At 36.5% G+C, this 25,732-nt stretch overlaps 1 long non-coding RNA gene across 1 annotated transcript; it reads left to right on the top strand.

The window, feature by feature from the left end:
- The first annotated feature begins 16,026 nt into the window (after positions 1 to 16,026).
- LOC104099028 (uncharacterized) lies at positions 16,027 to 24,655 on the top strand. Its single transcript, XR_686903.3, has 3 exons — positions 16,027 to 16,142; positions 16,244 to 16,290; positions 24,398 to 24,655. It is a non-coding gene; the product is annotated as an uncharacterized lncRNA (long non-coding RNA).
- The last annotated feature ends 1,077 nt before the right edge of the window (positions 24,656 to 25,732 follow it).

Genomic DNA, 25,732 nt, shown 5'->3' with positions numbered 1-25,732 from the left:
GATCAGCTATCCTAATTAGCTCCTTATGATTCATATTTCATTAATTAAAAGTTTTAAAAAGCTCATAGTACATTAATAAGTTGGAATGTGTGGAAAATGACATAATACAAAAGGTTCACAACTTCATCTTTTTATTTCTCCTGTTTCAAGTCCGCGAGAGCTTTTGATGTTACAGATTCCGTATTGGAACTTATAAAATTTACTAAAGTGATGTCTCCAATAGATTATAATTAGTAGTAGACTATTTTATTGTTAGTATAAAATAACACAAATATAAATATTTGAGTGAGTTTATTATAGAGAGATAATTTTATAAAGAATACGTATGTCGTTATAATGATGAATATATGTTGCTACTATAATTAAGTAAAAGACTATTATAGAGAGAAAATATAACATAAAAAAATTATTTCTAAGAAAAACCTGTATGTTTTAATAAAATATTATTATAAAGTGTGACTAGTATAAAGAGATCTGACTTATTTTCACGACTCGAACTCGTAGTCTATAGGTCATACGAGAATAACTTTATCATTGCTCCTATACTCGCGTACCGAGATTTAGATACTTGAAAAGCAAATACTCATAACACATTTTTTTGATATTGTAATATTCATGTACATATTAAGAAATTATAGTTTTATTACTTTTTCCTCCCACAGCTTTTTAAGTATGAATATTATACTTATACAGCTAGGAGTTTGCTAAATGCCATGTTGTCTAAAGTAAAATCTTGGATCTTACCCCCTTTATCCTTATGTATTGTTATTCACAACCAATTCATAATGTTCATTAATTAGCGTTTAGAAGACCTAAAATAAATTATTAGTTTTTCGATTCCCCAACGTACGGAAACATTGCTATTGGTAAAATAACGGGAATGTGATATCCAAAGCAACACTATATAGAAAAAGAATAAAAACAGTTCTTCCCAGCTTTATAAATTGGTTTGGAGCAGTCGTGGAGTCACCTTTGTTCAAGAGGTATCAATTCACTTTTTTATATTTTAACTATTTTCAGTAAAAATTCTGACGCTGTCATTGGTTTGGAGAATAAAAGTACGAGGAGGAGAGAAGTTCTGAATATCACCTTGGTCTCGTTATCCACATCAAAAACTAAACGTTAGATCTTAAAGAACATTAATTTTTCTCGTTCAACAAGGTACGGACACATTGCTAGTAATAACAAGTAGTAGTAATTAATTAATGAGGTGTGGCAAATTGGCAATAATTTATACTTCTAATTACATGGAGGAAAAACAAACAGCTGTGAACAACCGTTAAAAGTGCAGATTTAAAAAGGGCTTTCAAAGTATAACAATAATATATTCAGTGTAATTTTATAAGTAGAAAAAGTACTCATGCATAAGCAGATTTTATTCTTATCTTTCGATAGACTCTCGGCTCAAGGCAAGCATAAACACAACAATTTAATAAAAAAAATACAATAGTGAAGAAGTCAAGAAAAAAGAAACAAAATGGCAAAATAATAATATAACCGAAGCAGAAGCAACATCAATTCAGAGGCAGAGCCAGAATTTGAACTTTATGGGTTCATGATTGTAATCATTTTAAGTTACTAAGTTCTAAATTAATAAGTTGTACATATTCAATAGACTTCTTAAGACAAATACATGATTTGAACAAAAACTATTGAGTTCGGCCGAACCCGCATCCCACACAAGGCCTATGCCCCTGAACATCATGTAGTAATAGACAGAATAAGAAAGTACAAGAAAATACTAAAATTACAGGTATAAGATGGAAATATACTTGACTACCTACTAACCTTTCACTCTAATTCTCGACCTCCACATCAAATTTATACAATTCACTATAATCGGAGCAATTAAGCACTTCTGAATTTTTTTATTTTTATCTGCTTAAGCAGTTGTTAAGTTGGAATTAAAAAGAGTGCACGTTGAAGCTTAATACTGTCACGACCCCAATTTTCCTCTGTGGGATGTCATGGTGGCACCTAGTCTTTAAGGCTAGGTAAGCCTAACATTTACTGAATTAATGACAAAATTCAACCAATAACTATTAAATATGAAAAATAAATTTCTATACAAAACCAACAATCCCAAAACTGGTAGTACAAGTCATAAGCTCTACTGAGTTCACTAGAAAATCTCTAAGTACAACTATTCCGGAATAGAAATAAGTTGTACAACAATAACTTCTGAAGGTGACTCTGAAGCCTGCGAGCGCGACGACAGGTATACCTGCAAGTCTCTACAGCAATATATGATCCGCTATCTAACAACCAACAGACTCCGAAGTATCTAGATCTGCACAAAAATATACAGAAGTATTGTATGAGTACACCACGATCGATACCCAGTAAGTATTAAGACTAACTTCGGTGGAGTAGTGACGAGGTACAAGTCAAGACACTCACTAGATAAAATAACTTGTGCAGTATAGAACTATAAAAACTAATAATGGAAAGAGAAAATAAGTAAATGGCAACAAGAACAAACAAGTGATATAAACAGTAAAGCAATAAGAACACTGCGAAGTATCCTTAAAACAAAATAAGAAAACACAAAGGATAATCAATTAATCAAGCCGTTCTAACACAAGTTTCACAATGAAATCACTCTGTGGTACTTCATCTCATAGTCACAAATTACGGGTCTCAACCCACCATCATATACTCACGGCATCTCGTGCCTACATCTCGCATCACAACCACACAGACAACTCACATGCCAAAATCTCAATCCGTCCGGCATGATCACAGGCTCACATTCACAATTCGCCCGGTATGATATCATGCTCACATCCACAATCCGCATGGCATTGTCACATGCTTAATATCAACGCGGAAACAGATAATACAAGAACACATGGGCATGATCAATAAATGTTAAGCTTCATACTCCTGAGCTAGTATAAGTGGCATGCTACGGTGTATGCTTGTGCGAGTGTACTACTATAGCCCAAGTCAACAAGTAATATCAAAGACATCGAATAGATCATCGAAACGACAAAGCAAGTCATGCAAGGTTTATGACAAATGCAAGGAAAAGCACACCATCACACGAAAATTACCAACACAATGTCTCCAACCATCACACATTATCCCTGACATTGTCACCCTTATCTCTATGATAGCCACATGTATCACCCCGCCTTGATATTATCATTAGCCACCCTTATTTCTCCTATAGCCACCCGTATCATTCCATGTAATAGCCACCCTTATCGCTCCGCCCGTACAATAACACAATAGCCACCTGTATCACTTCGTGCATTTATCAACAGCGAAATGCCACCTTATGCCCCGCATAACAACAAAAGGTAAAATTTTACCCTTATACTCCGTATAACAATAACCAAACCACACAAAAAATTCACATGTGCTATCATCACAACAACACAACATATTAACTCGTATCACAAGTGCCCGTAGGCCACAACCTTTCCAAAGATTCAACGATATTAATATTTTCATAACAAATAGCCCACGGCTCAGCACAACGTATATAGTATCTCAATAAAAATAAAATGAACGGAAAAGTAACTCAACAAAGAACAACACTCCCTTTAAACACAACTTCAATTAGAATAGATTAATGACTCTCGATAACTTCAATTCTAATTAATTATTTAAGGATAACCTCGATAGTGAAAGTACTTCAATGAAATGGTAAACTTCAGACTCTAGTGTATGAATTAGACTAACAATGAAAGAGATGACATGAACTAGTACTTCGTCTAAGTGTATGAGAACAACCCGACAACAAAGGATATCATGTGACGATAATTTCAACTAAGAGTAGCTCCACAATAAAAGAAATCACATAATGACACAAAGTGATAACAACCCCAAATAAAGCATATAAGAGCAAACTCGATAGGTAAAGAATGTGATATGTAACAATAACTTCAAATAAATCATGCAATAGTAGACATGACGAATAAAAGATATAACATGTGCTAACAATTCCAAATAAGTACATAAAAGATGCCTAAGAGTCTAGACCAGTCAATTTTTATATATAAGTTCGAGTACGTACTCATCACCTCGCGTACACGACTTTCAAATGACACAAATGACACAAACGACTCAAGTCCTAATTAGGGGTGGTTCCCCCCACAAAGTTAGACAAGATACTTACCTCAAAGAAGTTAGACCGATACTTTAAAATGACCTTCTCGTATGAAACAACCTCCGGACGGCTCAAATCTAGCCAAAATAACTTAATATCATAAATAAATATCATAGGAAATAATTTCAGATAATAAAGCTTCGATCTTTAATGAAAACTAAAAAGTCTACCCAAAAATTCAACCCCGGGCTCGCGCCTCGAAACCCGATAAAATTTATAAAATCCGAACGCCCATTTTGATACAAGCCCAACCATACCAAATTTGTCCAATTCCGACATTGATTCATCCTTCAAATCATTATTTTACGTTTTTGAAAGTTTTCACAAATTTTCTATTTTTTTCCAACTCTAACCACTAATTTAATGATAAAAATAAAGATGGAATCATGAAATAAAATTAAATTCGGGTAAAGGACACTTATTCCAAACCAACACGTGAAGAATGCTTCAAAAATCGCTCAAATCTGAGGTCTACAACTCAAGATATGATAAAAATAGTCAAACCCTCGAAATAGAGTTCTTATAATCTACCCCAGTGATTCCTCTTACGCGATCGTGGAACAATCCTCGCGATCGTGAATAACTAAATGCTGCCTAGCAAAAATAAAGCTTCTCATTCGCAGGATACACCTTGCAAACGCAATGAACAATGACAACAGGCTACGCGAACGCACATAGAGACACGCGAACGCGATAAGTAAAAGACCACCAACTCCCAGCTCCATCACGCGAACGCGGAGAGATAGGTGCGAACGCGGACAACTGACTGCATAAGCTTCGCAAGCACGTGCCCATGATCGCGTTCGCGATGCACAAAATCTCTGATCTCCAAGAAACCTTATGCGATCACGTCTTCATCTTCGCGAACGCGAAGAACAACAGGCACACCAGCAATCAGCAGTCTAAAAACATGGAGAAATGGCCCGAAGCCCATCCGAAACACACCCGGGGTCCCCAGAACCCCGTCCGAACATACTAACAAGTTTCATAATATAATGCGGACCTGCTCGAGGCCTCAAATCACATCAAAAAATGTCAAAACTACGAATCGCACCTCAAATCGAACTTAATGAATTTTCAACTTCTACAACTCGCGCCGAATCATATCAAATCAACCCGGAATGACGTCAAATTTTGCATGCAAGTCCCGAATGACATAGCGGGGCTAATCCAACCTCTCAACCTTCAAAACCTTCAACTTTTTAATTTTTGCCAAGATGTATCAAATTAACCTACGGATCTCCAAATCCAAATATGGTCACATGCCTAAATCCAAAATCACCATCGAAGCTATTGGAATCGTCAAAATACCATTCCGGAGTCCTCTTCATAAAAGTCAAACTCCGGTCAACTCTTTTCACTTAAGCTTCTAAAACAAGAGTTGTTCTTTCAAATAAATCTCGAATCCTCCGAAAACCGAACCCGGCTACACACACAAGTTATAATACATAATACGAAATTGCTCGAGACCTTAAGCCACCGAACGGGACGCTAATTCTCAAAATGATTGGTCGGGTTGTTATAAATACTTGAGCAGCTAAATAAGGAACATCGATGTTAATGTAGGATCGAAAAAAGTGGCATACTTGCGGCCGACAATGGTGGAAAATATTTTCAGAAAATTACTCATTCTTTAGCATATGGTTGCTAAATTATATTCTCTAAAGAAAATACTTTATTCCATAATGAAAAATTGACTTCTCTCACATATGAGAGGAAGAATATTTCTTCACAACTAATTTAGCTTTTAATTTTATATTTTTTTTCAACTAATACTTAATCATTATTATTAATCTCTAATACTCCATAATTTAATCAAAATAATATCCAGTTTGCTAACATTGGAGTATCAATCTTTGATAAATATTGTTCTAAAAAATATATTCTTATCATCAACTTGACACTAGAAAAACTATTTTCGAAAATATACCTTTATAAATGATTTTACAATAACAAATCTAGTGTAATCTCACAAGTGGGATTTGAGGAAGGTAATGTATACACAGACCTAACTCCTACCTTGTGCAGGTAGATAGGCTATTTTTGGTAGATCATCCGCTCAAGGAAAATATAAACTCCGCAAAAACGAAAAGGAAATATAGTAGTAAAGAAACCATGGAAAAGAAGCAGTAACAACAACAAAATAATAAGAAAATCGAAGTAAATAATAGGTAGTAATAGAAATCTAGGAATAAGAATATATGAGAATGATACTATAACTACTGGACTGAAAAGGAGTCACAACCGCAAGATAATATAAAGGAATACACTCGACTATCTCCAAACCTTCTACCATAATCCTCGACTTCCGCGCCCTCTTATCAAGGGTCAATGTCCTCACTAAGCTGAAGATGTGTCATGTCTTGCCTAATCAATTTTTCCTAATACTTCTCCGGCCTGCCTCTACCTCTCCTTAGACCCATTATCGCCAGCCTCTCACACATGTTTACAGGTGCATTTGTACATCTCCTCTTCACATGTCCAAATCATCTCAACCTTACTTCATGCATCTTATCCACCATGGAGGCCACTTTCATCTTGTCTCGAATATCCTCATTCCTAATCAAATCTCGCCTAGTAGGACCGCACATCTATCTCAGCATCCTCATCTCCACAACATTCATCTTCTAAATATGTGAGTTCTTGACTGGCCAACATTCTACCCCATATAATATAGTTGATCTGACGACTACTCTGTAGAACTTAAGTCTGGTGGCATACTCTTATCACACAAGACACTGGATGCAAGCCTCCATTTTATCCATCCCCCTCCAATACGATAAGTGATATCATCGTTAACCTCTTATTTATCTTGAATAATAGACCCAAGATACTTGAAACTTCTTCTCTTGGGGATAACTTGTGTATCAAGCCTCACCTCCACGTCAGCCTCATGGGTTATGTTACTGAACTTGCACTCCAAGTATTCTGTTTTAGTCCTGCTCAACTTGAAACCAGTAGACTCGAGAGTCTGTCTCTAAACCTCCAACCTAACGTTAACTTCTGTTGTGGGTCTCAACAATCAATACTACGTCATCTATAAATAACATACACCATGGCACCTCCTTTGGATGTATTGCGTCAATACATCCATCACCTAAGACGAATAAAAATGGGTTAAGAGTTTATCCCTGGTGCAACCCATCACGACAGGAAAGCGTCATGACTAATCGTACTAGGGTCTTGGCTCTATCGTATACATCATTAATCGTCCTAATGTAAGTTACAAGTACACTTCTAGCCTCTAAACATCTCAATAGAACTTTCCTTGGGTTACAAATAATTTTTATTTCAAAGAATTTTTTTTAAATTACTTCTATCCTACTAAGTACACTCTGAACCCCCACGTGTTAGAAAATATGCCGCACATAAAGGGATTGCCAATCCCAAAGGAAGCACCTTCGCGTCACCGACAAAATTAAATAAATGGAAAAACTATAGTTGTTTCCTTTAAGTTTTGGTTCATAGCTTATTTGAACGATTAATTGTTTGGCCACCAAGTGAAGTAATTCAGAATGCATGATTTCTTCCAATAATATTTCTCAGTTGCATGTTTTCTTTCTCTTACCTTTCACGTTGAAGGGATTTATTCCAAGCTTTGTAATATCTAGAAAGGAGTCTTTTTCTACAACATAAATCGTTATTCACATGGTGTTTTGCCCTCAAAATAATGTATCTTTAATATATGGTAAAAAGTGCCGTTAATGTAAAAATGAGCTAAATAATATAAGTAACTAAATAAACTGTGCAAATTAGACTTTTCGAAGAGATTCTCGAACAAAACAACAAAAAAGAAGTGGGAAAACTTAGGGTTTGGATTGTGCGACTATAGTCTATCTCTATGCAAATTGTAGCCGGTGGAAATTGAATCAGCGACCTTACAAAGGTTTTGAACCACATTGATCACTGTGCTATGTTTTTTGTCTGTGTCAAGGAAATTCAAAATATAAAATATAGAGGTACAAATCAGATTTTGCTGTACTTTGTAGAACCCCCTTCCACCCCCTAAATCGCCCATGTCTCTATGCATGAGTTTCACTTTCATATAATATTAACCCAAAACCCTAACATGGTTCATGGAAATATCATGCACGTACGTAAAAGCTAAAGTATAAATCAATACATAGATAAATAAATATATAAATAAAATAATTATACCATCACCAACTAGTTCTTCCCCACTCAAACTCAACCCTCATCCTATAAAAACCCTAAGGTGCAAGAGAGTTTTGTACCAAACTTTCCCAAAACACTAATACTATCATATTCTCCTTCTTCTCTCCATTGTTTCTTTCTCTTATCCCAAAACAATAACAATGGCCGGAAAGATCGCGCTTTTTGTGGTGTTGTGCACGGTTGCTGGAGCTGCAAACCGTGCATTCGCCCTAACTTGCATTGATGTTTATACCAATTTGGATGATTGCGTACCAGTCTGTTTTAGAAAGAATGCATCTTTTTATATTTAGTAGTTCTTTAACTTCATTTTTCGCATAACATATTTAATACCACAATATTTTAGTATATTATACCCATTTTTAATTTAAGACTACAGGATTTAAAATATTTTTTTATTTTCTTAAATTTTGTGTCTAGTCAAACTAAGATAATTGAATCATTCCGGAGTAGTTTTATATACACACTAATATTACTTTCGTGCTAATTCGATTGTTAAATTTTGTTTTGGCACATTAAGAGAAGAGTATTTAAAATATTTTAGTGTTAACAATCATGTACTGCGGCCATATTATGAGACGGGATATTGAATAATGAAATATTGGAATGAACTAAAAGAAGGATGATAATTAACTTTTTGTTATGAAAATAATTATATTGTGGATGTTCATTTATTACTCCGCTATAGATAATCTTCCTGAAGAAGATTATCCATTTAGTACTCTGTTGAAGTTTATCTACAAGCAGCTGATGCAGGCAGGTTGCAAGCAGCTCAATGAAATGATTTGCAGCAGCTTCTTATTAAACAGGCAGGTTGCAAGCAGCTCATGCAGACAGCTTACAAGCAGCTAAAGAAAAGCCTTGCAGCTACTTCCTGAAAAGCCTCGCAGTTGCTTCCTTTCTTCTATAAATAGAGGAGTTTTCAGTTCATTATGTACATAAGTTTGAAATCAGAATAATATATCAGTTTCTCTCTATACTTGTCTTTACTTTACAGTCTTTATTTTATAACACGTTATCAGCACGAGACTCTGTCATCTCGAGAAAATACTTTGAAAGTATCAGAGGTACGAACTTTCTTTTTTTAAATAATGTCAAATCTTTCTAAACTTGAGTTTGTAGCCCTGGATATATCGGAAAAAAGCTACATGTCTTGGGTGCTTGATGCCGAAATTTATCTTGATGCGATAAGTCTGGCAGACACCATCAAAGATAAAAATCAGGCATCAAACCAAGACCGTGCCAAAGCAATGATATTCTTACGCTATCACCTTGATGAGGGCCTGAAAATGGAATATCTTACTGTTAAAGATCCAGTCATACTGTGGAGTAATTTGAAAGATAGATATGACCACCTGAAGATGGTCGTTCTTCCACAGGCACGTTATGATTGGACTCATCTAAGGCTACAAGATTTTAAATCTATCAGTGAGTATAATTCTGCTATGTTCAGAATTATTTCCCAATTGAAACTATGTGGTGATAATATTACTGATCATGATATGTTGGAGAAAACTTTCACCACTTTTCATGCCTCGAATATGCTCCTGCAGCAGCAATATCGAGAGATGGGATTCAAAAAGTATTCTGAACTTATCTCACATCTTCTTGTAGCCGAGCAACATAATGGGCTATTAATGAAAAACCATGAAAGCCGACCTACTGGTTCTTGTCCATTCCCAGAAGTGAATGAGACGAACTTCCACCAAGCTAAACGTGGAAGAGGACGTGGCCCCAGTCGTGGTCATGGCCGTGGTCGGGGAGGAAACTCTAATCGTGATAATAATAATGCGCCAAAGAATCCCCCCTCACCACCAGCAGTGGAAAAGGAAGGAACAAAAGCATGAAGCGGTGCAAGCAGGAAAGCCAGAAAATGCATGCTATAGATGTGGAGGAAAAGGGCACTGGTCACATACATGTCGTACGCCAAAGCACCTGGTTGAGCTATATCAAGCTTCCCTGAAGAAGACAGAGAAAAATGCTGAAGCAAATTATATTTCTGAAGATAATTTAGACTTCATGCATTTGGATGTAGCTGATTACTTTGCAATCCCAGAAGGAGAAACAAGTCATGTGATCGATAGTGAATCTGTAGAGATGTAAATATTTTAATTTTTATTATTTGTAGTAGATAGTATAGTTATGTAATTGTTGTACATAAATAAAAGTTATAATGTTTACAATCATATTTATTTTGTTTATGTCATTTTGGAGAATATGGATAATCCTCAAATTATGTTTGGATCAAAGACCAATCATAAAGATATTTGTGTAGTTGATAGTGGAACAACTCATGCCATATTCAAAGATCAGAAATACTTTTCTTATTTGCATAAGGAAAAAGCAAATGTTTCTACAATTTCTGGTAATATAAGTTTGATTGAAGGCTCCGGAAGAGCTATTGTATTTCTGTCTAAGGGAACAAAACTTATTATCGACAATGCATTGTACTCCTCCAAGTCCCGAAGAAACTTGTTGAGTTTTATAGATATCCGCCGAAATGGGTATCATGTTGAGACAATAGATGAAATGAATATGGAATATCTTTGTATTACAAAGAATATTTCTGGCCAGAAATGCATTGTAGAAAAGTTACCAACTTTATCTTCTGGCTTATATTATTCAAAGATTAGTACAGTTGAATCACACTCTATCGTAAACTAGAAGTTTACTGATTCAAATACTTTTGTGCTTTGGCATGGCCGTTTGGGCCATCCTGGATCAATAATAATGAGACGAATTACTAAAAATTCGAGTGGGCATCCATTAAAGAACCTGAAGATTCTTACAAATAATGAATTTTCTTGTGATGCTTGTTATCAAGGCAAAATGATCACTAGACCATCACCAATGAAGGTTGGCATTGAGTCCCCTACCTTCTTAGAACGTATATATGGGGATATATGTGGACCTATTCACTCACCAAGTGGGTTGTTTAGATATTTTATGGTCCTAATAGATGCATCTTCAAGATGGTCTCATGTGTGCCTATTATCATCTCGCAACCTGGCGTTTGCAAAGTTATTAGCCCAAATAATTCGATTAAGGACACAATTCCCAGATTATCCTATAAAGGCTATTCGCCTTGATAATGCTGGAGAATTCTCATCTCAAACTTTTGATGATTACTGTCTATCAGTTGGGATAAAAGTTGAACATCCGGTAGCTTATGTTCATACTCAAAATGGCCTTGCAGAGTCATTTATTAAACGACTGCAATTGATAGCAAGACCACTACTTATGAAAACAAAATTGCCCACTACTGTTTGGGGCCATGCTATCTTGCACGCAACATCACTTATCCGTCTCAGACCAACACATTATAATAAATATTCTCCGTCACAATTAGTTTTTGGTCATGAACCAAATATTACCCATCTACGAATTTTTGGATGTGCTGTATATGTGCCAGTAGCACCACCACAACGCAGTAAGATGGGCCCCCAAAGAAGGTTAGGAATATATATTGGGTTTGAATCACCCTCTATTATTCGCTATCTTGAACCATTGACGGGAGATTTATTTACTGCTCGATTTGCAGATTGTCGATTTGATGAAACAAATTTCCCACAATTAGGGGGAGAGAAAAAGGAAATCAAAAGAGAAATTGTGTGAAAAGTTTCATCATTATCTCACTTTGATCCACGTACCCCTATATGTAATCAGGAGGTCCAGAAGATCATCCATTTACAGAATATAGCAAATCAAATGCCAGACGCATTTACTGATTTGAAAAGGATAACTAAGTCACATATCCCTGCAGAGAATGTGCCTATCCGAATTGATGTCCCAGCAGGACCATCTATTAGCATGAGAGCTAGTGAACCTAAAGCACGCCTGAAGCGTGGTAGGCCTATGGGTTCTAAGGATCGAAATCCTAGAAAAAGAAAATCGACAAATGATCAAAATGATATTATGAAGGGATCTTCTGAAGAGACCCAAGATCTGATTAGTTATGAGATTCCTGAAGAAATCAATAAACCCGAGGCTCAAGTGAGCGAGGAACTTTTAATAAGTTCTACTGGTGATGGGATTAATTTAAATCGATCTAAAATAGTGGTGGATAATATTTTTGCATATAATATTACACTTAACATTATGCAAGATAGTGAGGATTTGAACCCCGATCAGTCGAAGAATGTCAACAAAGATCTGATTGGCCAAAATGGCAAGGGGCAATTCAATCAGAATTGAACGCACTTGCTAAAAGAGAGGTCTTTGGACCAGTAGTCCAAACGCCTGCTAGTATAAAACCAGTTGGTCATAAATGGGTTTTTGTGCGAAAAAGGAATGAGCAAAATGAAGTTGAAAGATACAAGGCTTGCCTTATCGCACAAGGATTCTCACAACGACCTGGAGTCGATTATGAAGAAACATATTCACCCGTTATGGATGCCATAACATTTCGATATCTCATCAGTTTAGCCTTACGTGAAAGGCTTGAAATACATATGATGGATGTGGTTACAGCTTATCTGTACGGGTCACTTGATAATGAGATTTACATGAAAATCCCTGAAGGATTTAAAATGCCTGAAGCATATTCAAAATCTCGGGAAATGTACTCAATCAGATTACAAAGATCTTTGTACGGTTTAAAACAATCTGGGCGCATGTGGTATAATCGCCTTAGTGAATATTTGTTGAAAGAGGGTTACATAAATGATGTTATTTGACCATGTATTTTTATAAAGAAAATGGCATTAGAATTTGTTATACTTGCTGTTTATGTTGATGACATAAATCTTGTTGGAACTCCAGAAGAGCTCCAAAAGGCAATTGAATATCTTAAGAAAGAATTTGAGATGAAAGATCTTGGAAAGACAAAACTTTGTCTTGGACTGCAAATTGAATATTTAGCAAATGGGATCTTTATGCATCAATCTGCCTATACAGAAAGGGTCTTAAAACGCTTTTACATGGACAAAGCGCACCCATTGAGTACACCAATAATTGTTCGATCACTTGAAGTGAATAAGGACCCGTTCCGACCTCCAGAAGAGGATGAGGAACTCCTGGGTCCTGAAACACCCTATCTCAGTGCAATTGGTGCACTTATGTATCTTGCTAATGCTACAAGGCCTGACATAGTATTTTCTGTTAATTTACTAGCAAGATATAGCTCTTCTCCTACACGGAGACATTGGAACGGGATTAAGCATATATTGCGATATTTAAAGGGAACTATTGATATGGGTTTGTTTTATGATAACAAAGATAGTGCAGATCTTGTTGGTTATGCAGATGCAGGTTATTTATCTGATCCTCATAAAACTAGATCTCAAACCGGGTACGTGTTTACATGTGGAGGTACTATCATATCATGGTGCTCCACAAAACAATCTATTATTGCTACTTCTTCAAATCATGCTGATATAATAGCTATTCATGAAGCAAGTAGGGAATGTGTATGGTTGAGATTAGTGATTCATTTTATTCAAGAAAAATATGGTTTGGAGTGTGATAAAAAAATCCACAATTTTATACGAAAACAATGCTGCATGCATAGCCCAATTGAAGGGAGGATTTATAAAAGGAGATAGAACGAAGCACATTTCACCAAAATTATTCTACACACACGATCTTCAGAAAAATGGTGACATTGATGTGCAGCAAATCCGTTCAAGTGACAATCCGACAGATTTATTCACTAAATCTTTGTCAACTTCAACTTTTGAGAAGATGGTATACAAGATTGGAATGCGGAGACTCAAATATTTGAAACAAGATTTTTATCAGGGGGAGTAAAATACGCAATGTACTCTTTTTTCCTTACTAAGGTTTTTTCCCACAGGGTTTTCCTTATAAGGTTTTTAATGAGGCAGCTAGAAATGCGTATTACTAAATATGTGTACTCTTTTTCCTTCACTAGAATTTTTCCACTAGGTTTTTCCTAGTAAGGTTTTAACGAGGCACAATACCTTTTAATGAACATCCAAGGGGGAGTGTTATGAAAATAATTATATTGTGGATGTTTATTTATTACTCCGCTATAGATAATCTTCCTGAAGAAGATTATCCATTTAGTACTCTGTTGAAGTTTATCTACAAGCAGCTGATACAGGCAGGTTGCAAGCAGCTCAATAAAATGATTTGCAGCAGCTTCTTATTAAACAGGCAGGTTGCAAGCAGCTCATGCAGACAGCTTACAAGCAGCTAAAGAAAAGCCTTGCAGCTGCTTCCTGAAAAGCCTCGCAGCTGCTTCCTTTCTTCTATAAATAGAGGAGTTTTCAGTTTATTATGTACATAAGTTTGAAATCAGAATAATATATCAGTTTCTCTCTATACTTTCTTTACTTTACAATCTTTATTTTATAACACTTTTTTAGAAGTCCCCTGGATATTTTAGTAATGTGATTTGTAGATCTGAAAATTAGTATACTTATTAATTAAATAGCATCAGTTTTATAGTTAATATTTTATGCTACGAATGATGCGGTTAAGCTATTGGTTATTGTCTCACACGTGTGCGAAGGCTTTCTTTAATGGATCAAGTAACACTTAATAAATCAAACAAATACTATATCAATGTTTGTGTATTGATTTGCACTTGTTCCACTTAATATAAATAAAAGTTAGCGCTTTGAACAAGGTATCCCGCGATCACGTAGGATCCGGGAAAGGGTCGCAACCCTAAGGGTTGTGATGTAGATAATTTACCCTAATGCAAACATTAATGGCTACTTCCACGGCACGAACTCATGACTTATAGGTCACACAGAGATAACTTTACCGTTGCTCCAACGGTCCCTTCTACTTGTTCCACTTAAGATATGGCAGTTAAATTTGTACTCCCTCCGTTTCAATTTATGTAAACCTATTTTCTTTTTTAGTCCGTGCCAAAAAGAATGACCACTTTCCCTATTTGAAAACAATTTATCTTTATACAATGATTTATAGCCACTCAAAATATATCTGCCTCATTTTACACCACAAATTCAAAAGTCTTCTCTCTTTTCTTAAATTTTGTGTCCAGTCAAATGAGTTCACATAAATTAAAACGGAGGGAGTATATTAATTTGCATTTGTTCGATTTTGTGATGCAGGGTCGTATAAGGACGATGAACTATCAGTCAAATTTACAACCGCACAATTTGGTAGTATGCAATAATGAGAAGAATAAGATGAGATCATAGTCTTAAATCTGACTAATGGATCCCTTTTGTACCTTTTCCCTCCCTTTTTTTTTGTGTCCCTTTTTGAGTCTTAGACAATTCTAGTCCTGTTCTGTGTAATGATTAAGCGGTTGTATCACAATTCCAACTTAATAAAGCTAAGTCATCTCTCATATGCTTCTTTTCTCACCAATCACATTTGTTTTCAAATTCATCAAATGGAAATAAAACAGATAAATAAAAATTTCAAGGCAATAGGCCCTCTAATTTGAAACAAATGTAATGGACAAATTATTTACTTACTATATGCAAATTTTGACTTTCCCCATAAAGTTTCTAACACGTTGAAGCAATATTCAATTATTCATGTAGACCCGAACTCTAACCTTTTCTAAGTGTGAGTTCAATTGAAAAGTTACTATAATTGAAATTTGTTCTCTAATTATCTTCTACTACAAATAAAAAAAATTATAATATTAATTTTATATGATTGCATCTTAACTTAGATTGAAGAGCCCGATAGTAAATCTAAATAGTTGTAAAAGGGGGCGTAAAAAGATTCATAAATGTACGAGAAAATCATGAAAATCTTTTAGTGCTCAAGCTTCCGGTCAACTAAATGAGATTTAACACAACAGTTAAATCCCTAGCCCGACCCCTTTTTCTCTTTCTCTCTTTCTCTTTTCTTTCTCTTCTTTCCCCCACCAAATCCCCTGTCGCCGACTTTAAATCTGGCGGTACCACTCTCCCTCCCTCTCTCCTTCCATCTCTCCCACATCCCTATTACGCGCGGCAACCCCTATTTTAACCCCCATTTTATTTTATTTTTATTTTTCAGGTTTGTCTATTTGTCTCCGGCGACTAGCATCTTCGCCGGCGAGATAAGTTATTCCTTCATCCTTTTCCCGGCCTTGATTGTTAATATTTTTGTTCTTTTTGTTTGTATTGTCATTAAAATTTTAGAATTTTTAGTTTGAATATGAAAATATTAGAATTGAAATTAGGGTTGAAATAAAGAATAAATTATTCTTTAAGCTTGAAAAAATATTATTTAGAGCCTTGAGTAAAATTAAAAGTAATCTTCTTTTGAATAAAAAAATTAGAATTAGGAGTAATATTCTTTTGAATAAAAAATTATGGTTGAAATGAAGAATAATTTATTCTTTTATATTCTTTTTTAATAGGAGTAATCTTCAATTTGTATGGTAATTTATATATGGTATAGAATTAGTAATAAAACTATTCAATCTTGAATAATTATAACATTAATTTTGATTCATCTTGTAAAGATCTCCAATTGTATTTTATATTATTTATGTGATGTAGCTAGTATAACTTTAACAATAATGAAGTAAATATATAAAATAATTGTAAGATTAAAGTTTATTAAATATAATAAATTCATTGATTTGAAATGGTATTAAATTTTAGGTTGCTTGAATAAATTCATTGGTTTGAAATATCAAATTACACTAAAATATATAATTAAACTATTTAGATATGTAACCTTTGAAGAATAAAATTTATTGATTAGGGCAAATAACATAAATATTTCAACTTCTAGTTTTTTTTCTATATGTAGATGGAATTTGGGCATCGTAGATGGATGTATAATACGAATCATCCGAATCGTACGGGGTTGCGGGATGAATTTATAGAAGGGGTTGCTAGCTTTATTCCTAAGGCAAAGACACTTGATGATTTCCTTATCGAAGGAACGATTAGGTGTCCCTCTATGAAATGCAAGTGTCTCAAGTTATTGGGGCCCGATATTGTTACTTTTCATTTGTATAAGAAGGGGTTTATGAAAAATTATTATGTGTGGACTGTGCATGGGGAGAGTCATGCTAGTGTAGATGATGTTCATTTTCAGAACTTATCTGGTGGTGAAGATGGTTGTCCCATAGCAGAGAATATTAATGTTGAAAATTCTAGATTTAATGAAATGATGAGGGATGCTTTTGAGATGTTCCCTGGGGATCAATCCGAACCAAATAATGAGGCTATGAGCTTCTTCACGCAGTTAGAGGAAGCTAGTTATCCGTTTTATAAAGGCGCAGCGCATTCCAAGTTGTCTGTTGCAGTTAGATTACTAAGTATTAAATCAGATAATTCTATTTCTCAAGCGGGCATGGATTCTATCATTGTCCTTATGAATGAATTTAATCCGACCAAGATTGACTTGCCTAAAGATTTTTATACGACAAAGAAATTGGTTTTCAAGTTGGGTCTTTCATCGGAGAGGATTGATTATTGTGAGAAAGGTTGCATATTATTCTATAAGGATGATGCAGCTTTAGAAAATTCAAAATTTTATAACCAGACTCGTTACAAAGAAGTCACAAATGCTAAACAGTAGAAGGTTCCAGTGAAGGAGATGCACTACTTACCCTTTATACCAAGGTTAAAGAGGTTGTATGCATCAATGAGTTCTGCTCCTCATATGAGATGGCATTATGAACATAGAAGGCCAGATGATGGGCTATGTCATCCATCAAATGGAGAAGCATGGAAGCATTTTGATAGGATGTTTCGCAGACTTTGCTGGTGAACCGAAAAATATTAGGCTGGGATTATGTAATAATGGATTCACTCCATTTGCAGTGTTTGCTGCACCATATTCATGTAGGCCAGTATTTATTACGCCGTATAATCTGCTGCCTGAATTGTGTATGACAAGTCAAAATTTATTTCTAACTTGTATTGTTCCAGGTCCACGCAATCCAAAAAAATTGATTGATGTATACATGCAGCCCCTAATTGATGAGTTGAAGTTATTGTGGCATGAGAGTGTGGAAACATATGATATATCAACCAAGCAAAACTTCAGACTCCGTGCTGCTTTGATGTGGACTATAAATAATTTTCCAGCTTATGAAATGATGTCCGGGTGGTCAACTGTCGGAAAGTTAGCTTGCCCGACTTGTATAAAAGATACAAAGGCATTCACTTTGAAATATTGAGGCAAGAATAAATGGTTTGATTGTCATCGCTGATTCTTGCCAATGAATCATGTGTTTAGGAGAAATACTAGTGCATTTATGAAGAACAAAACTGATTATGAGGAGTCACCTCATGTCTTGTCACCAGAAGAGATTTGGAACAAAGTTATGAATCTACTTAAGGTAACACAGTATCCATTGCCTAATAAGATACTGGGGTGTGTGTAACGACCCGACCGGTCGTGTTGAGTATTTTTACCCCGATCCCCTAATTTATGCTCCCTCTATGTTATATTGTGGTTACATGACTTGTCAGGGTATTTTGTTTTGGTTTCGGGTGTATTTCGGAGTGAATTAGGACACATAATCCCTAAGTTGGAAGGTTAAGTCGTAGGAGTTGACCGTAGTTTGACTGGGTAAAGACAACTCCGGAATGGAGTTTTGATGGTTCAAATAGCTTCATATTGTGATTTTGGCCGCAGAAGCATGTCCGGATGTTGATTTGGAAGTCCGTATGTCGTTTCGGCGTGATTTGGCGAAAGTTGGTATTTGGAGGAATTTGGAAAAGTTTGATCGGGAGTGAACTTTCTTGATATCGGGGTTAGATCCCAATTTCGGAAGTTGGAATAGGTCTGTAATGTCGTTTATTACTTGTGTGCAAAACTTGGTGTCAATCAGAGTTATTTTGGTATGAATCAGCATTGGTTTCGAAAATTAGAAGTTCATAATTGCTTAGGCTTGAATTTGGGTTGCGGTTCATAGAATTCGTGTTGTTTGATGTGATGTTTAGACTCGTTTAGGTCTATTTTGTATTTTGGGACTAGTTTGTATATTCGTAAGGGGTCCCGGGGTCCCCGGGTGTGAATCGGATTGAAATCGGATCATTTTTGGACTTAATGTTCTGCTAAAGCTGGGTTGTTCTGGTGTCATCGCACTTGCGATGGGATTTAACGCAGGTGCGGGCTCCCAAAAGCGAGCTGGGGAGTGCAGGTGCGAAAATGTCCTAGCCCAGCTGGGTCTACAGGTGTGAGAAGTGGACCGCATATGTGCGTCCGCAGGTGGGGAGATGTGGTCGCAGATGCGGAAGAGGGGCAGTTGGTCGTCCTTCGCATAAGCGGAGAAAATACTTCGCAGGTGCGAGCAATGGTCCACAAAAAAGAAATTCTGGGACTTAAGTGTTTTCCGTACCTACGATAATTTTTTCGCAGGTGCGGCGTCGCAGAAGCGACCCATAAGCCGCAGAAGCGGAAGTCGCTGGGCAGAAAAGAGGAATTCGACGTTTGATTTCGTAATTCATTTTGAGACTTTGAGAGCTCGGTTTGATGCTAAATTTCGAGGGATTTTTAGAGGAATTGTTGGGGTAAGAGTTCTTGACTCGATTTTGGATAAATTATACTAATCTATTATTATTATTAGCATATAGTTAAGGATTTGAGTTGGAAAGATTGGGGAAAAAGTGTATACGTTCTTAGACTAAGTTTTTGGGCTTTGAAAGGCAAAATGAGCTCGGATTTGGATAATTCTTGTATGGTTGGACTCGATATTGGATGGGGATTTGTATTTTATAATGTTGGTCGGGTTACAAGACGCGGGGCGGGTTGCCTTTTTAGGGAGATTTTTTAATTCTTTGCTATAATTTCATTATTTAAATTAGTTTTCTATAGTTATATTTATAGTATGAAATTTGTTTTGGCTAGATTCGAGTCTTTCGGAGTTGAAAATCGAGGGAAAGGCCTTCTAGTTGATTGATTTAGCGTGGTTTGAGGTAAGTGACTTGTCTAACCTTGTGTGGGAGAAATTCCCTTTAGGATTTGGTATTGGTGCGATAATTGTGATAGGTGACGAGTGCGTACACAGGGTAAATGTTGAGATTTCGTGTCACGACCCAAAATCTCACTTGTCGTGATGGATCCTATCTAATTACTAGGCAAGCCAAAAATCTCAATAAAATACCATATCGTTTAAATTTGAAAACAAAATAATTAAATTCAGCGAAAGAAAATCTCTCAATTTCAAATATAACACTCCCAAAACCCGGTGTCACTGAGTACATGTGTATCTAAATGAATACAAAGTATGACTGATAAACATCACTGTTTGAAGTATAGAACAATACAATAACTAAACAGGAAGGGAATCAAGTATGCGGTCGTCAAGCAACTACTTTGATACTCTCTAATATAAATTACTCCAAATTACTCCAAATTCTAGTAGTCGTCGTATCCGGGAGCACTTGGATATGCACACGAGGTGCAGAGTGTAGTATGAGTACAACTAACTCAATAAGTAACAAGACTAACCTCTGGGCTGAAAGAAATGATGAGCTCCGCAGGTACAGTCCAGTACAAATAATGGTACAGAAAGTAGGCATGCTTTCAAGTTCAACAGCTAAACTTAATACAAGTGAAATAGATCAATACTGCATGATATGAGGCATATGACATCTCAGTAGAAAGACCTCATGTAAATACTGGTCACAAATTATTCGGTCACTTGGTACTGTTTATGGCCAATCCAGCCCAGGGGTGTTCCAACCCGTATATATATATATATATGCACATCGGCTGACAATCGGTCACTCAGTACCGTATAAGGCCAATCCATCCCTGGGATAATTTATCCCTAAATATAAATGAGACTGACAAGATCCATGTCCAGATAACTCATTACAATACAAATAAGTAACGCAAGTCCATGCCCTGGGAAAATCCATCCCAAATATATATATAAGTAGTAAGTAAGGCAAGTCCATGCCCTAGGAAAATCCATCCCAAATATATATATAAGCAGTAAGTAAGGCAAGTCCATGCCCTGGGAAGTCCATCCCGAATATGGATGATCATCTACGCTCACTGGGGGTGTGTACAGACTCCGGAGAGGCTACTTCACCCCAAGCGCTATAAGTCGTCCGCGCTCACTAGGGGTATGTGCAGACTCTCGGAGGGGCTCCTTCATCCCAAGCGTGATATAAAGCCAATATGGCCTACTACAGGTGGGCAATCCCGATCCGTATAATAATAAAGCCAATGAGGCCTGCTGCAGACGGGCAGCCCCGATCCATTTAATAATAAAGCCAATAAAGCATGTTGTAGGCGAGCAGCCCAGATCTATAAAATAGTAAAGCCAATAAGGCCTTCTGCAGGCGGGCATCCCCGATCCATAAAATAGTAAAGCCAATAAGGCCTGCTGCAGGCGGGCAGCCCCGATCCATAAAATAGTAAAGCCAATAAGGCCTACTGCAGGCGGGCAGCCCCGATCCAGAACAATAATAATGTATAAAGCCATCCTGGCATGCTGTGTTGCACAGCTCAATCCCATAAATATCCTCACAACGGACAATTATTACCAAGTGTGAAATGTATATTTTAGAACAATTAATTCAACAGCATCACGACCCCATGGGTCCTAAAATATCGGCACATAGCCTAAACATGATCTTTATTACTAGCCTCAGCTTAATTCCTCTAACACATGCCATAAGTTCAGATAATAACATGATTCTTTAATTTTACTACTTCATGGGATTTATTCAAGACACACTTTATGTGGTCCACGTCTACATGTTCGTCACCTATCATGTGTGTCACCTCTAAACAATTCATATCATACCAAATTAGGGGATGCATATCCTCAGAACAAATTTTAGAAGTGTTACTTACCTCAGAGTGTAAAATTCTTTACTCTGCTATGTCTTTGCCTCGCAAATTGGCCTCTGAATGCCTCCAATCCCGATGAATATCTTGAAAACCCCACAAAACACCGTCTCAAATCGAGCTCCCAAAGTCCAAAAATAAAATAAAAACCTAAACCTCGGATATATAGTACATACTCTAAACTCAAATTTTGCGGTCAACGAAATTCCAAGCGCGGCTGCACCCCAAGTCACGCGGTCGCGAAAAAATGGTGCGGTCCGCGAAATTCTTGGGGCTGCACTGCCAAACTTTAGTATTTTGACTATATCTTTCGCTACAAATGTCCAAATGATGACTTATTTACTTTTCTGGAAACTAGACACGAAGGGATACAATTTTAGTTTTTGAATCATCTCAAAATTCCTTGTAGATCAAATGTTATAGGCTTCCGAAGTCGGACCAGCGGATCTGCTGAACTTCCTGGAGCGCGGCCGCGGACAGAATTGTGCGGTCCGAAAAAATTTGAGCGCGGCCGCGAAATTCTGCTGTTGTCCGCACTCTTATGTGCGGTCTGCGCCCCTCCTTCATCTTAGTGCCCAAAAATATGCGGTCGGCGCCCCCAAAAATGCCAGAACTATATTAGAGTGACAAAATGCCCGGACTCGCTCAAAACTCACCCCGAAACTCATCCAGAACCTCTTGGACACAAACCATATATGAATTTCAATCATAAAATACGCTACGTACTTGCTCGCATACTCAAAACACTGAAATGAGGTCGTCTTGACCCGATATTGACCATGGCCAAACTCCCAAATTTCTTAACTTTATAAATCTCCCAACCAATGATCCAAAAATACACCCCAAGCCCCTCGGGACCTCAACCAAATATACCAACACATTCCAAAACATCATACGAACTTAGTCGAACCCTCAAACCACCTCAAACAATGCTAAAACCATGAATTATACCCCAATTCAAGCCTAATTAACTTTAAATTTTCTAATTTCTACAACGACTCCGGAACCTATCAAATCATGTCTGATTTACCTCAAATTTTGCACATAAGTCATAAATGACATAACGGAGGCATTCAAATTTTCAGAATCAGATTTTGACCCCGATATCAAAAAGTCAACTCCCCGGTCAAATTTCCCAAAATTTAACTTTCGTCATTTTAAGCCTAATTCCACTACGGACCTCCAAATAATTTTCCGTACACGCACCTAAGTTCAAATCATCATACGGAGCTATTGCAATCATCAGAATTAAATTCCGAGGTCGTTAACACATAGGTCAATATCCAGTCAACTATTTTTTCAACTTAAACTTCCAGCCTGAAAATTCATTCTTCTAAGCTAACTCTGAAATACCTTAAAACCAAAACCAACAATTCACACAAGTTATAATAACTCGTAGGAAATTATTCAACACTTCAAATAGTTGAAAGGTGAGTAAATGCTCAAAACGACCGGTCGGATCGTTACATTTCGGTTTTAGCTACATAGTTTCTTTTTCAATATAGCCACCATGTTTAGTTTAATTTCATATGTCTACTTGTCTTATCTCTTATTTGCAACTTGTACTACATGTTTAGTTGAATTACTTGCTTTCTTAATTTCGTATTCATTATTTAACTGTGGAATTTTTTACTGGCAATATCTTGCTGTTGAGTTTGGTGTTGAGTTGCAAAGGCCGTGGTTTCTATTGAGGCAAAGCGTAAGTTGTGAAATATTACTTTATTGAGTTGTTATATTTTTTGGCATTCGTGTTATTGTTGAGAGGATTATTTGGTTGTTTGCACGAGGTTTCTATCGTGCTATTGTTACTATTTGCACGAGGTTTCTGCCATGCCATTGTTACTATTGATACGCATGCAATGGTATAAGGTCTGGGTGTTGAAACGCATGCGGTGAGATAAGGTGGGCTTGATATGCATGGCTAGTAGGGGAACTACTAGAAGTCATGTGGTGTGATAATGTCGGTTAAAACGCGGGGTGTTATTTCAGGAAATTAATTTTTAAAACTAAATATAAAGGCTCCCGCGGTGATATAAGAAAATACTGAGAGTTACTTTTATGATTTGGGACTACGAGGTGGTACCTCGGTAGGGCCCCCTGTTGATCTTCTCCATTTGTTGTATTTGTTTGGTTGTTACCTTAACATGTAAAATCCTTGTTTTCTCTTCGTGTTATATTAACTGCCTTGATTTCGTGTTGTTAACTTTCCGTAAATTCTTTATTGTTTCACTTCCTTTGTCATTATCATTATATCATTATATCTTCTGTCTTGTTTCTTATTATCTCCAGTAGGTCCTCGACCTGACCTCGTCACTACTCTACCGAGGTTAGGCTTGGCACTTACTGGGTACCGTTGTGGTGTACTCATACTATACTTTTGCATATGTTTTTGTGCAGATCTCGGTACATCTTATCAGTCCCAGCACTAGCACACTGAGCTTGCTATTGGAGACTTCAAAGTACAAATGCCCGCGTCCGCAGGCCTCGGAGTCCCCTTCTATCATGTCCTTCCTTATTTCTTTATACTTCTATAGAAGTGATGTATAGAATTGTCCAGCACTGTATCTAGAGCTTGTGACTTATATTTCACCAGGTTTTAGGGAGTTGTACGCATTGTGTTAATAGATTCTATTTATGAAATTGTTGGAGTTTTGAGATTCTTAGTTTTATTTAATATTTTCGCATATTGTTAGGCTTACCTAGTCTTAGAGACTAGGTGTCATCACAACATTCTACCGAGGGAATTTGGGGTCGTGATAGTATGGTGTAACACACAACTGGACAAAACAAAGCATTTTTAGGAGTTACCTTATTGGAAGCAAAATCTTCTTCGGCATAATCTTGATGTCATGCACATCGAGAAGAACGTTTTTGATAAATTATTTAAAATTGTGATGAATGTAAGCAACAAGACAAAAGATAACTTGAAGGGAAGAATGGATTTGAAAGAATATTGTAGGCGGGCTGAGTTGTACTTGACATACTTGAACATGTCACGACACGGAATTCCCACCTTCGGGACCGTGATGGCACCTAATATTTCACTTGTCAGGCAAGCTAACGTTAGATTAGTTTTAAACCATTTTTAAACAAATCAAATTTAACTGATGTCAATTACTGAAATAATTGAGATAAAACTAAAATAAAGTGCGGAAAGCCATAACAATTGAAATATCTAAATACAACCCTAAATCTGGTGTCACAAGTGCACGAGCTACTAGAATAATACAGATAAAGATCTGAATAAAAGTAAATATGTCTGAAAGAAAATACATAGCTAAGATAAAGTAGAAGGGGACTTCAGGGCTGTGAATGCCGAGCAGTTTTACCTCAAGTCTTTGTACCTATTGTCAACTCGAGCAATCTACTAACCGTCGTTGAGACCTACTCCAAAATCTACACAAGAAGTACAGAGTGTAGTATGAGTACAATTGACCCCATATACTTTATAAGTGTCGGGCCTAACCTCGACGAAGTTGTGACGAGGCTAAGGCGGGTCACTTATAATAACCTGAACGCAGTATAAAAATAATGACAGGAAAGAAACATACGGAAAAGTAAAGCAACTAACTCATGAAAATAACTCAATCCTCTAAAATCAGCAAATACAAAAATATCAATCCTCAGAGTCTCATACGAAAGCACCTAAGCCAACACAATACAACAAGGAATGTAAAAATACATAAAATATTGCGGCGCACAACCCGATCTCACCGTACAATACGATCCTCC

Source organism: Nicotiana tomentosiformis, chromosome 7, assembly GCF_000390325.3.
Source record: "Nicotiana tomentosiformis chromosome 7, ASM39032v3, whole genome shotgun sequence".
In the NCBI taxonomy this organism is placed as follows: Eukaryota; Viridiplantae; Streptophyta; class Magnoliopsida; order Solanales; family Solanaceae; genus Nicotiana; species Nicotiana tomentosiformis.
This window is presented reverse-complemented; position numbering and strand designations above follow the sequence as displayed.